The 10778-nt window shown below is 42.9% G+C and overlaps 1 pseudogene; it reads right to left on the bottom strand.

Annotated features, from left to right (window-relative positions):
* Positions 1-5824: 5824 nt before the first annotated feature.
* Positions 5825-10524, bottom strand: LOC142291239 (RNA-binding protein FXR1-like; annotated as a pseudogene).
* Between the last annotated feature and the right edge of the window lie 254 nt (positions 10525-10778).

A 10778-nucleotide genomic window follows, 5' to 3' on the forward strand; every position in this document is an offset into this window, starting at 1 on the left:
TTTGTGCGTCACGGGCAAATCGCTGCCCGTGGCGAACAATATCGCTAGGAAACGTCACACATACTTACCTTCCTAGCGACGTCGCTGTGGGTGACAAACAGCCTCTTTTTTAAGGGGGCGGTTCGTGCGGCGTCACAGCGACGTCAATCAGCGGGCCACCAATAGAAGCAGAAGGGCGGAGAGCAGCCGCATTCACGTCACTCCCACCTTAATGCCGGAGGATGCAGGAACGCTGTTGTTCGTCGTGTCACACGTAGGAACGACAAACAACCTGCGTCCCAAAAGAGCAACGTAATTGGAAAATGAATGACGTGTCAACTATCAATGATTTGGTGAGTATTTGTGATTCTTAGCGGTCGCTCGTAGGTGTCCCATGCAACGACGTCGCTAACAAGGCCGGATGTGGGTCACGAATTCCATGACCCCAACGATATCTCGTTAGCGATGTCGTTGCGTGTAAAGCGGCCTTAAGAGTTTTGATTTGACCTCCAAATTGCAGGGATCTCAAACCAATGAATTATCTGGAAAATGTGCTTTAAAAACAGATCCAATTCATAGCTGCCCCAAAATGCAACTTAGAACACCTAAGCAGCCTGCTTCTAATGTCTTGGTCCCAGGTACCACAAGACACATATAGCTCTTGCAGAGGCCACAATTCAAAGAGTCAAACTTACATTTTATTAGTCAGGAGGTTTAATGTTTTGCTCAATCAATTTTTTTTCCTATTGTTGGACATATTTTATTTCATTTACTTTGAAATATACTACTCATTTACTCCTCATTGTAACCTTCAAGGCATTGTTTGTACTGTTACTAATGTATACATGTTGCATCACAAAAGATAGAAGCCAGATTTCTTATTCGGAATAATTTAAAGCAACCACCATTTATTAATTTACTGAACCTCCGAACTCAGCACTATTCATATCATTAGAGTTATTCTTCATGGTTCTAAAAAAATCATTACTACTACAATCTTGTGTCATATACTGTGTCAGCAAGATGGGAGCACACTCTGCAAATCATAGGAAGGATATATCATAGGAGCGTATCACGTGGCAGGCTGCAATTGTTGTTTTATGTAAGTTATGATGCAAATATTAGTTTAGCATTACAATAGCCTAGAATACAAATAGAACTAACCATAAATAGATCCGTCTTTGAGAGCTTTAAAATAGAAGTGGTAAAGACTTTGAGCATTGTGAAGTGCATTGTAATGCATACAGTATATTAATGCTAGATTTGACAGCTAGTGCACTAAGTTACTTCAGCCTTAGGATTGATAACTTTTTTTATTTAATGACAATTGCAAATTTGTATTGAGAGACTAAGCAAATCTAATAATTTCCTACATAATGAGGGGGGGGGGGGGTTGCAGTACAATAATAGCTTAGCTACCCTTGCCGTTTCTTCAACTTTAACAAATTGGACATTCACAATTAAATTTAAATTGGGTGCCCACTGGGCAATAGCTAGTTACACGATAGTATCAACATAGCAATCCGGCATCTGTAAAGATGGCAGTTTCTGAATTTGTACAAAGGGTACATTATTTTTAATTCAATCTAGAATAAAATAATTCCTTCCTACATATTAATTTATGAATATGGTTATTTATTTCATATCTGATAAAGAGCTTGATCTAATCATAGCACACAAAATATATACTTTGATATTGCACAGCGTTGTTGAATTCGTATGCACTATCTCCCTGGCATAGTCTGATATCAAGTCTTCCGGCACACCCACCATACACTTAAAGACTGGATGATTTTCTTTACCTTCACAAGTATCGGACTGTTTCTTGGGTTTCCACACCAATCTTCCTCTTATTTTCTTACAAAAGGCTTCCCCTCTTGAATTGCATTATCATCAGGTTTAACTGCAGCTTTAGAGCCTTTAGTTTTCTCCTTAACTTTGACCTCTGATTTCTCACACTTCTGAGCTGAGTCATCCTGTATGTCTTTAGTCTTGGCCTTATCCACAGGTTCAGTTGAGCTCTCAGCTGCTGATGAGACCTCTGGTCCCGATTTCACTACCTCAGTGGTTCTCCCCACTTCCGCAGTTCAACTGTCTCTTGGGTCTCCATTTCATTACCTTCAACTTCCTCTGGGTCTCTGCAGTGTCAGGATCAGCTTTTTCTTCCATCTCTGCAGCATCATATTTTGCCTTCTCTTGTGTCTCTGCAGCATGACCTTCAATTTCTTCTGGGTTCTCCGGATTGAATGACTTTTATGATTACTATTATTGTCAATTTGTGCATTATACATTTATTCCTATTTATGCTGCCCCTAATGATGTGATATATACATGATACATGATTTGCTTAGACTTGATCACTTGTTTCATGCTTCAGCCCTGACTTTTGATTTTATTATTCTATTTATATTTTTCATGTTATTTGTCTTGTTGTGCTTTTCAATAAAACTTTATTTATTTTACATTTACAGTTGGATTTATAACAACACATTATTTTGTAGGAATTGGAGTGTCATCTCAGCTGCAGAGGACTGTATGAAGATTTCAAGAGAACATTATTCTCAGGCTGAAACTTTTGTATTATGCACAACAGTAAGGGGTACTTCTCACATAGCGAGATCGCTGCTGAGTCACGGTTTTTGTGACGCAGCAGTGACCTCATTAGTGATCTCGCTATGTGTGACACTAAGCAGTGACCTGGCCCCTGCTGTGAAATCGCTGCTCGTTACACACAGTGCTGGTTCATTTTTTGGACATTGCTCTTCCGCTGTGAAGCACACATCGCTGTGTTTGACAGCGAGAGAGCAACAATCTGAATGTGCAGGGAGCTGGCTTCTGGCAGCCTGCGGTAAGCTGTAACCAAGGTAAATATCGGGTAACCAAATGAAGTGCTTTGCTTGGTTACCCGATATTTACCTTGGTTACTAGCGTCCACCGCTCTCAGGCTGCCAGTGCCGGCTCCCTGCTCCCTGCACACGTAGCCGGAGTACACATCGGGTAAATAAGCAAAGCGGTTTGCTTATTAACCCAATGTGTACTCTGGCTATAAGTGCAGGGAGCCAGCGCTAAGCGGTGTGCGCTGGTAACCAAGGCAAATATCGGGTAACCAAGCGCTTGGTTACCCGATATTTACCATAGTTACCAAGCACAGCTTCGCTTCCATGAGTTGCTGGTGGCTGGTGGCTGGTCACTGGTCGCTGGTGAGATCTGCCTGATTGACAGCTCACCAGCGACCATGTACCGACGCACCAGCGATCCTGACCAGGTCAGATTACTGGTGGGATCGCTGGAGCGTCTCTAAAGTGTGACGGTACCCTAACTTCAGGTGAAAAGATGTTTTTGTTTTGTTTTTTTTTAAACTCGTTTTATTGAAGGTTAAGTAAATCATTACAAAAAAAGATAATTCAGCAATTTGTACAGTAAAAATATGTGTAAATTGGTTAATAGCCAGATTAATAAAGCATCAACAATCAGGTCAACATCTATTGTTTTCAGCATGGCATTAGTACAGTAAATATTTCAAAGGTGTCAGCTCGTGAGCCATATCCAACCTGGGTCAAAAAGCCCATATTGACAAGGAATGTACAACCCAAGTGTCAGGGACCACGTCACGTTACTGATACGGAGTTTCATGAATTACATATTTCTCCTCTCCCATCACTGGAGCAATATCGAGTATTACTGCGATAGTAATGACTGTAGGTTATCGGTCAGGGAACCGGGTGATCCTCCGGTCAAGGGCGAACCCAACCATCTACCCCATATTTTGTCAAATTTATGTAAAGAACCTCTCGTCTTATATACAAATTGTTCTAACGGAATTATAGCATTTACCAATGCAATCCAAGAGGCTATATTTGGGGGATGAGTGCTCATCCAATTTAGTATAATGCCCTTCCGGGCCAAAAACAGGACCTTTTTTATTAATAGATTCTCATCTTGGGACCAGGAGTGTACATCTACCACCCCGAATAAACACAGGATTGGGCTCATAGCAACCGCTTTTTGAAGTATGGTGGAAAGAGTCACTACAACCTCACCCCAATAGGAGAGAATGACCCGGCAATCCCATATCATGTGCCAGAAATCAGCACCGTCTCTCCCGCATCTCGGACAACCCACCCCCACCAAATTATTCATCTTTTTCATCTTTTTCATCTTTTTCAGTTTCTGGGGAGTGATATAACTCTGGTGTATTATATATAATTGGATCAGTCTATTATTAATTGCGGGAGAGACCATAGTGTGGGATTCGACAATGTCATCCCACACTACATCATCAATTTCAGAAATCCTGGCACTCTACCTCTCCCGGACAGAAAGAGGACTGTTCATGGCTTTGGCCCGAATGAGGGAGGAGTATAGTTTGGAAATAAGACCGCCAGGGCCTTGTGATTTGATAATTCCAATGACTGGGAAGGAAGAGAATCTAGCCCCACGATCAAAGAACTGAGCTGAAAGGCGTGCCTGATCTGGAGATACTGAAACCCATGAGATTCCGGCAGATCGAATTCCGTACGCAGTTGCGCGAAAGGGCAGAGTTCACCATCATGGACAATTGAACCCAGGGAGACTATTCCGCGATTCATCCATTCACCAAACCCCGGCAATCCACAAAAGTGTGGAAGGACCAGGTTATCCCATAAGGGGGTCTCAGTTGGTATATCATGAAATCCGAATATGGCTTTAGCCTCTTTCCAGATCCTGGCCCCTAGTTTGCGTTTCGGGAGGACATGGCCCTCAGGGGCTCTCTTGTGATCTGTCAATAGTGGCCATAGGAGATCCACACCCGTGAACTCTGCCAAGAGTCCCTCCGGAGAACCCCTTACCCCAGGAAGTGTCCATTGACCCAGATATTTTAATTGTCCGGCCAGGTAATATATATAAAGATCAGGAAGGGCCATACCCCCCATGTCTTTGGGTCTCTGTAATTTGGCCAATTGGACTTTCGATCTGGAGGCACCCCAGACAAAACTGATCATTAAGGATTCCAGGGTCCAAAAGAAAGAGTGGGGGATCTGCACAAATACATGCTGGGTAATATAAAGACACTTTGGTTGCACTATCATTTTAAGGAGGTTAATCCTTCCCGCCACTGAGAGCGGGAGCTGGCTCCATCTATTAAATTTCTCCACGTGGTGTGATAACAGGTGGGCAATATTTCTTGCTATCATCTCCGAAGGGCTTCTTGCCAGTATAATCCCAAGGTATTTAAAATGATCTACTACTGGAACCCTACATATGTGGGTGTTCGCCATTTCCTCTCTGTCCCGAGACAGAAAGAGGAGGTACGACTTTGACCAGTTTATTGACAGACCTGAGAACTCCCCGAATTGGTCAATTAGTTCCACGGCTCTAGGAATGGAGGAATCCGGATCAGATGCAAACAATAACAAGTCGTCTGCATACAGAGACAAGCGTTCATCTCCCTTATGGTGCCTCACTCCTCGGTAAATTGGGTCCGCCCGAATGCGCACCGCCAACGGTTCCATGGCCAGAGTGAACAGGAGAGGGGATAGGGGACATCCCTGTCTGGTTCCCCTCCCCAAAGGAAAAGTTTCCGACACCCTGCCACCCACCTGAATGTTAGCAGATGGTGCTTTATGTATAGAAAAGATGTTTTTTATCCAGAGATAAGATAATGATGACTGACTCAGCACTAACTAAAAAAGAAGGAGAAAGGGATTACCTAAATCAAAGCCAGACTACAAGTAGACAAACAGGATGAAATTCAAATGGAAAGCTAATTGTATAGCAGTATCACAGCAATCATACAATTATAATACTATGCTATATAATTCCCATATCATGGGACATGACACTTTGAAATTGTTAGATTTCACCGTCAAACCAATATCCTTGAATGATGTCCACTGCTGGATCTTGGAACCTAAAAGACAAAAAGAAATAACAGCAATGAATTGTATATACCAAATTTGTGGTTTGTTGTCTGTAGTTCACAGCAATAGAGATAGTCCAAATTCCCGCTTGCCCTTATAAACTAATAATGTATGTTCTCCATACTGTAATATTGTCCCCATCCTGGTAACCATCTTGTTCTCATCCTGTAAAATGTTCAACTATCCTAGCCATATCCTGTAAAAATGTCCACTATCCTGGCCCCCTACTGTAATAATGTCCCTCATCCCATAATAATGTCCCACATCCAGTCTCGCATTCTGTAATTATGTGCCCATCCTGAAATAATGCCCCCTGTCCTGTAACAATGTTTCTTATCCTGTAGCAATGTTCCCCTATACTGGCCCCATTCTTGTAACAATGACTAGGGATGATCGATGCTGATGTATGTAAAGCGCTGTGGAATTAATAGCGCTATATAAATGAATAAATTATTATTATTATTATTGAATACCTCAAATATTCGGCTTTGCGAATATCCGACGAATAGGTCGCCGCTATGCGAATATTCAATGCGCAATGTAAGTCTATGGGAAGCCCGAGTAGTTCTGAATAGTTGTTATTCAGGTTTCCCATAGGCTTACATTGCGCATCGAATATTCGCAAATAGTCGAAGAGCAGCGACCTATTTGGCAAATATTTGCGAAGCCAAATATTTGAGGTATTCGATCATCCCTAATAATGATCCCATCCTGTTGCTAGCTTGTAATAATGTTGCCCACCCTGGACCTTGTCCTGTAATTATGCCCAGGCATGCCTATGCCAGCTGCTGGCCTCTGATTGGCCAGAGGCTTGAAATATATTTCAAGTAAATGTGTGTCCGAGGACCTCACTCCATAGACTCGTCAAGACACCAATTGTTATGCACTTGGGAGCTCTAGTGTGACCAGGGTGCAGAATGCAGCCTCATTAGATGCATCATTCCCACAAGCTATTGGTTTAAGACCACTGCACTATTAGCTCAGAATTTCTAAATAAGACTTTGTAAGTACTTTTTTTCTAAAAGAAGCAACTAATTTAACATAGAAAATGTAATACTAAAGATAAAATTTCCAAACATTTGTGGATTCTAATGATCCAGATTTTCGGGGAAGTTAAATTTACTGTATGTGAATGCAACAAATGGCTGTAAGCTGGTTACAATTTTTCTGAATTTATATGGTCCAGGAAGTGGTTCTTAAAAATTAAATATTATATTAACCTCTCGCCTGCCTTGACAGCTCCCCACTGGTCATCTAATTGCTCCTTAAGGCATAACCTTTGGTCTCCTCTTTACCCATGAATAGTGTATCTAGTTCTAATCAAGCTTCAATGCACACTATGACATTATAAAGTGCGCCTCCCCACATAATGTGTGAAATGTGTGCTAAGACCTAGCCGTCGCTTTAACCCCCAATGAACAATGAAGAAAAGACTTGAGCCAGAGAGGCTGCCTTAGGTAGGACAGAGAGAACCAATACAGGGTTACAATGGCTGGAAAAGCGGAAGATTGAGACGAGTGTGATTTTTTTTTTTTATTACCCCTTTCTGTCCCTTCTGATTATTATGACTTGGAATTCCAAGGCAAAGACTCAATAAGTGGCTGTTTAAAAGAAATCTGGCACATTTTACTGCACATGGAAATTTCATTTACATTAAAATAATTCAGAGTCAAATTTAAGTGAATCTGCAGAAAACAAATTTGGGCACATTCACTCATCTTTTTGGCTACCATGATTACAAATTGTACATGAAAGGAATTGTCAGCGATTTAAATTTGAAAATTATGTTGCTCCATTATTTTTAAGGTTTAGAACACCTAATCTTCTCTCTCATTTATCAAAAAATCAAAGCAAATAATCAAAAAGAGGAATTAAGTATAAAGACCAAAGAAGAAAATCCCCTAAAAAAAATACTTTATTTAATACTAATTAAAATGGTATACCCTAGAACCATCAATATAGTCCTACCAGACCGCTGTCAAGTCAAGGTGTGGTGCAAAAAACAAGAAATAAGGTACAGGAGAAGGGGTAGTGGTGAAAGGGGTGACAGTATTCACTGATACTTTCAGGATTATGATGGTTATAACAGGCGCTATATCTTACAATTAGCCCTCACTGTCACCTACCTACCAGCGGAGTTACACCATAATGTTTTGGGTGCCCCCCGCTCCTCGTCAACTCTTCCCTACCTTACCGTAAAAAAAAAATTGCCAAAGATTGACCTCCATCACCATAAATAATTGTAGAAGGGAGTCATGCCAAAAATCTGTCAGAGGTCAAATAAATGAGACAATAATTAAGTCCTCCTCTATTGTTAAACTCAAAATCAAGCTGCCTGAGTCACAAATTAACTAATACTCGTAAAGCACAAACACCAAATGCATAAATTATAGACAGTGTGACGACGTGGGCCCCGAGCGTGTGGGGAACCATACGTCAGGTAGCGGGATTGAGGCACACAGGAACACTTTGCCACTTAAACAATCTAGGTGATTTATTCAGATCCTCATAAACCATGCTATATAACGGGCCACAGCCACTCTCCCTGCAGGACAACAATGTCTCACTTTCGGTTTCAACCGCCGAGTGTCCATTTAGTTTATTCTCTGGTATCAGCCAGTCCACATCCCATTTTTGCAGGGTTACCTGTCAGTCGGTTTGCAGGTTTCTATGTAGGCTTGACCTCCAGGGAGACTCTCTCACTGGGCTCACTAACCAGGTCCTCGGACCAGCTCCGTTCGACGGCACCTGCTGTCAGGCCAGAGCCCCAGTAGACTCTGCAACTCTCTGGACTCTCACAGCCCTTTGCTGTCTCAGTATGCACATGATCTCCTGACCATGTACTTTCAGCAAGATGCATCCCACCTACTCACAGCCCGATTAAAACCCATTAGACACACCCATGTATGGGAGGCATGTGGATGGTCAGTCCCGCCCATCATCTCTGACCATCTCATGAACCCAGCCCTGAATACATACTGTAATCCTCATGGAACTACAAGTCCCAGAGAAACATTACAGGTTCAGATCGCAGAGGCCCTCCATCTCTTCGGCACATACCAGCCATTCACAACATTGCCGGTCGCTACATCACATACCCCCCCCTGTTCACACTTGTAGAGTTGAACACTTGTCAACGAACAGGGGCCCCGAGACAGGGCATCCAAGCTACCATGCCCTACCAGTCAAAAGGGCCTTCTCAGTCGACTATGAGCATTCGCTTCTGAGACACTGTCCGGCACCGTCCCCAACTGTTTAGGGAACAATGCACCTTCAAACTTCGTCATCTCACGTTTTGGGTCATAACTTTGGTAGACCTACTCCACCCCCGCCAATTGAAACTGTTGTGTGTGCCCCTTGCCCCTTTCCAGTCTTGGGCTTCAGTTCTGAATATACAGTCCGTCCCTGTAACCAGACCCTTCTCAGTGAACTCTCTTCTCGGTTACGCCCCCTGGTCAGACCTATCTCTCCATGACTGCCTCCAATGGTCACAGTGTGGTAGGGAGACTCTTTTAGCCGATACTACCATCCGGTCTGACTCTGAGCTATCCTGTCCACTAGAGGTGTTACTATCGAGGTATCTCAGCACTGAGCCAACAGAAGATTCGCCATAACTAGACCCTCCACATTGTATTTTTGCAGATCTATTTTGGGCTCTTCTTCTAGGGCATCTTCGTCTGTCTCTCTGATTTTGCACTCTCTCATCAACTTCTGTGGCTAAAGACACGTCACTCCTTTCATTCCGTCCGTTGTATTTTGTCTCTAAGGACTTGGACCCTTCAGAGTCTGCGCTAAAGCCTGATGAACACCTAGGTCCTCTATGACCTTGGCTCCTTTCACTAAAGGACCTGTTTCCTCTGTCATTCGGGGCAACACATTCACCAGCTGGACCATACTTTTCTGGGCCCCGGCCTGTAGGTTGTCGCCGCCTCATGCCAACTTGACAAAGTTGCTCGGCAATCTTCTGTCTTTCCAGATTCAACTGTCTCAGTTCTTCAAGGTACCCCAGGCGGTATTCCAAGAGAACTCGTACGTTTTCAATACAGTCCTGGTTTCCCACAATTATAAATGGAACCATTCTGACATCACAGGATATGTGGGTTTCATTGTGTACATCAATTCTCACTCTTGTGACACCAGATTTATCAACCATCTCTTAAATGGCATTTCAATTTCTTCCAATCAGCTTCTTGACAAGTTCTCTAGGCACTTGTGTGACTTCTTCCACAAACTCCAAACAGCCTTCGAGCTGTCTTAATCGCTTCTGCAGTTTTTCCATAGATACGAAATGTTCCACTGTCTTCTTCCAATTGAACACCTGTAACACCTGGAACCTTCCTGGCTTGCTCTGCTCAATATTACTTCTTAGCGCTCTTATTGTAAGCCCAATTAACGGTTTCTTCACCACCACTATTTCTTGAAACGCTGCGGCTAGATGCTTTATACGCTCCAAGTGTCTGGTGTCTGCTTCCTTATTTGCAGTGCTGAGCTACTTTGTATGAAGACATCGTAAGTGCATGTCACTCAGGATGGCCACTCGCTTCTTTGTGATATCACTTACAGAGCACACCACCAACCGATTAGTCTCTGGGGCAAAGTACACTTTACAGGCTCCTACTGCTTTCTGAAACCTCTCATGAACCATCTCACCGACACAGGCTTCTCTTAAGTCTTCTGGCACATCTATCAGGCACTTGAAGACTGGTCTGCTTCCTTTACTTTAAAGGATACTAGACAGTTCCTGGGGTCTCTTGCATCCATGCATATTCTTCAACATAGGCTCCAGCCCTTGAGTTACTCCCTCCTCAGGTTCAGCTTGAGCCTCAGACCTTTTGTGTTGCTTACTCTTAGTTGAGTCAATCTTCATGTCTGCCATCTTGGTCTTACCAGCTGAGTCAT

The sequence above is a fragment of the Anomaloglossus baeobatrachus genome, chromosome 1 (assembly GCF_048569485.1).
Source record: "Anomaloglossus baeobatrachus isolate aAnoBae1 chromosome 1, aAnoBae1.hap1, whole genome shotgun sequence".
NCBI classification, from domain to species: domain Eukaryota; kingdom Metazoa; phylum Chordata; class Amphibia; order Anura; family Aromobatidae; genus Anomaloglossus; species Anomaloglossus baeobatrachus.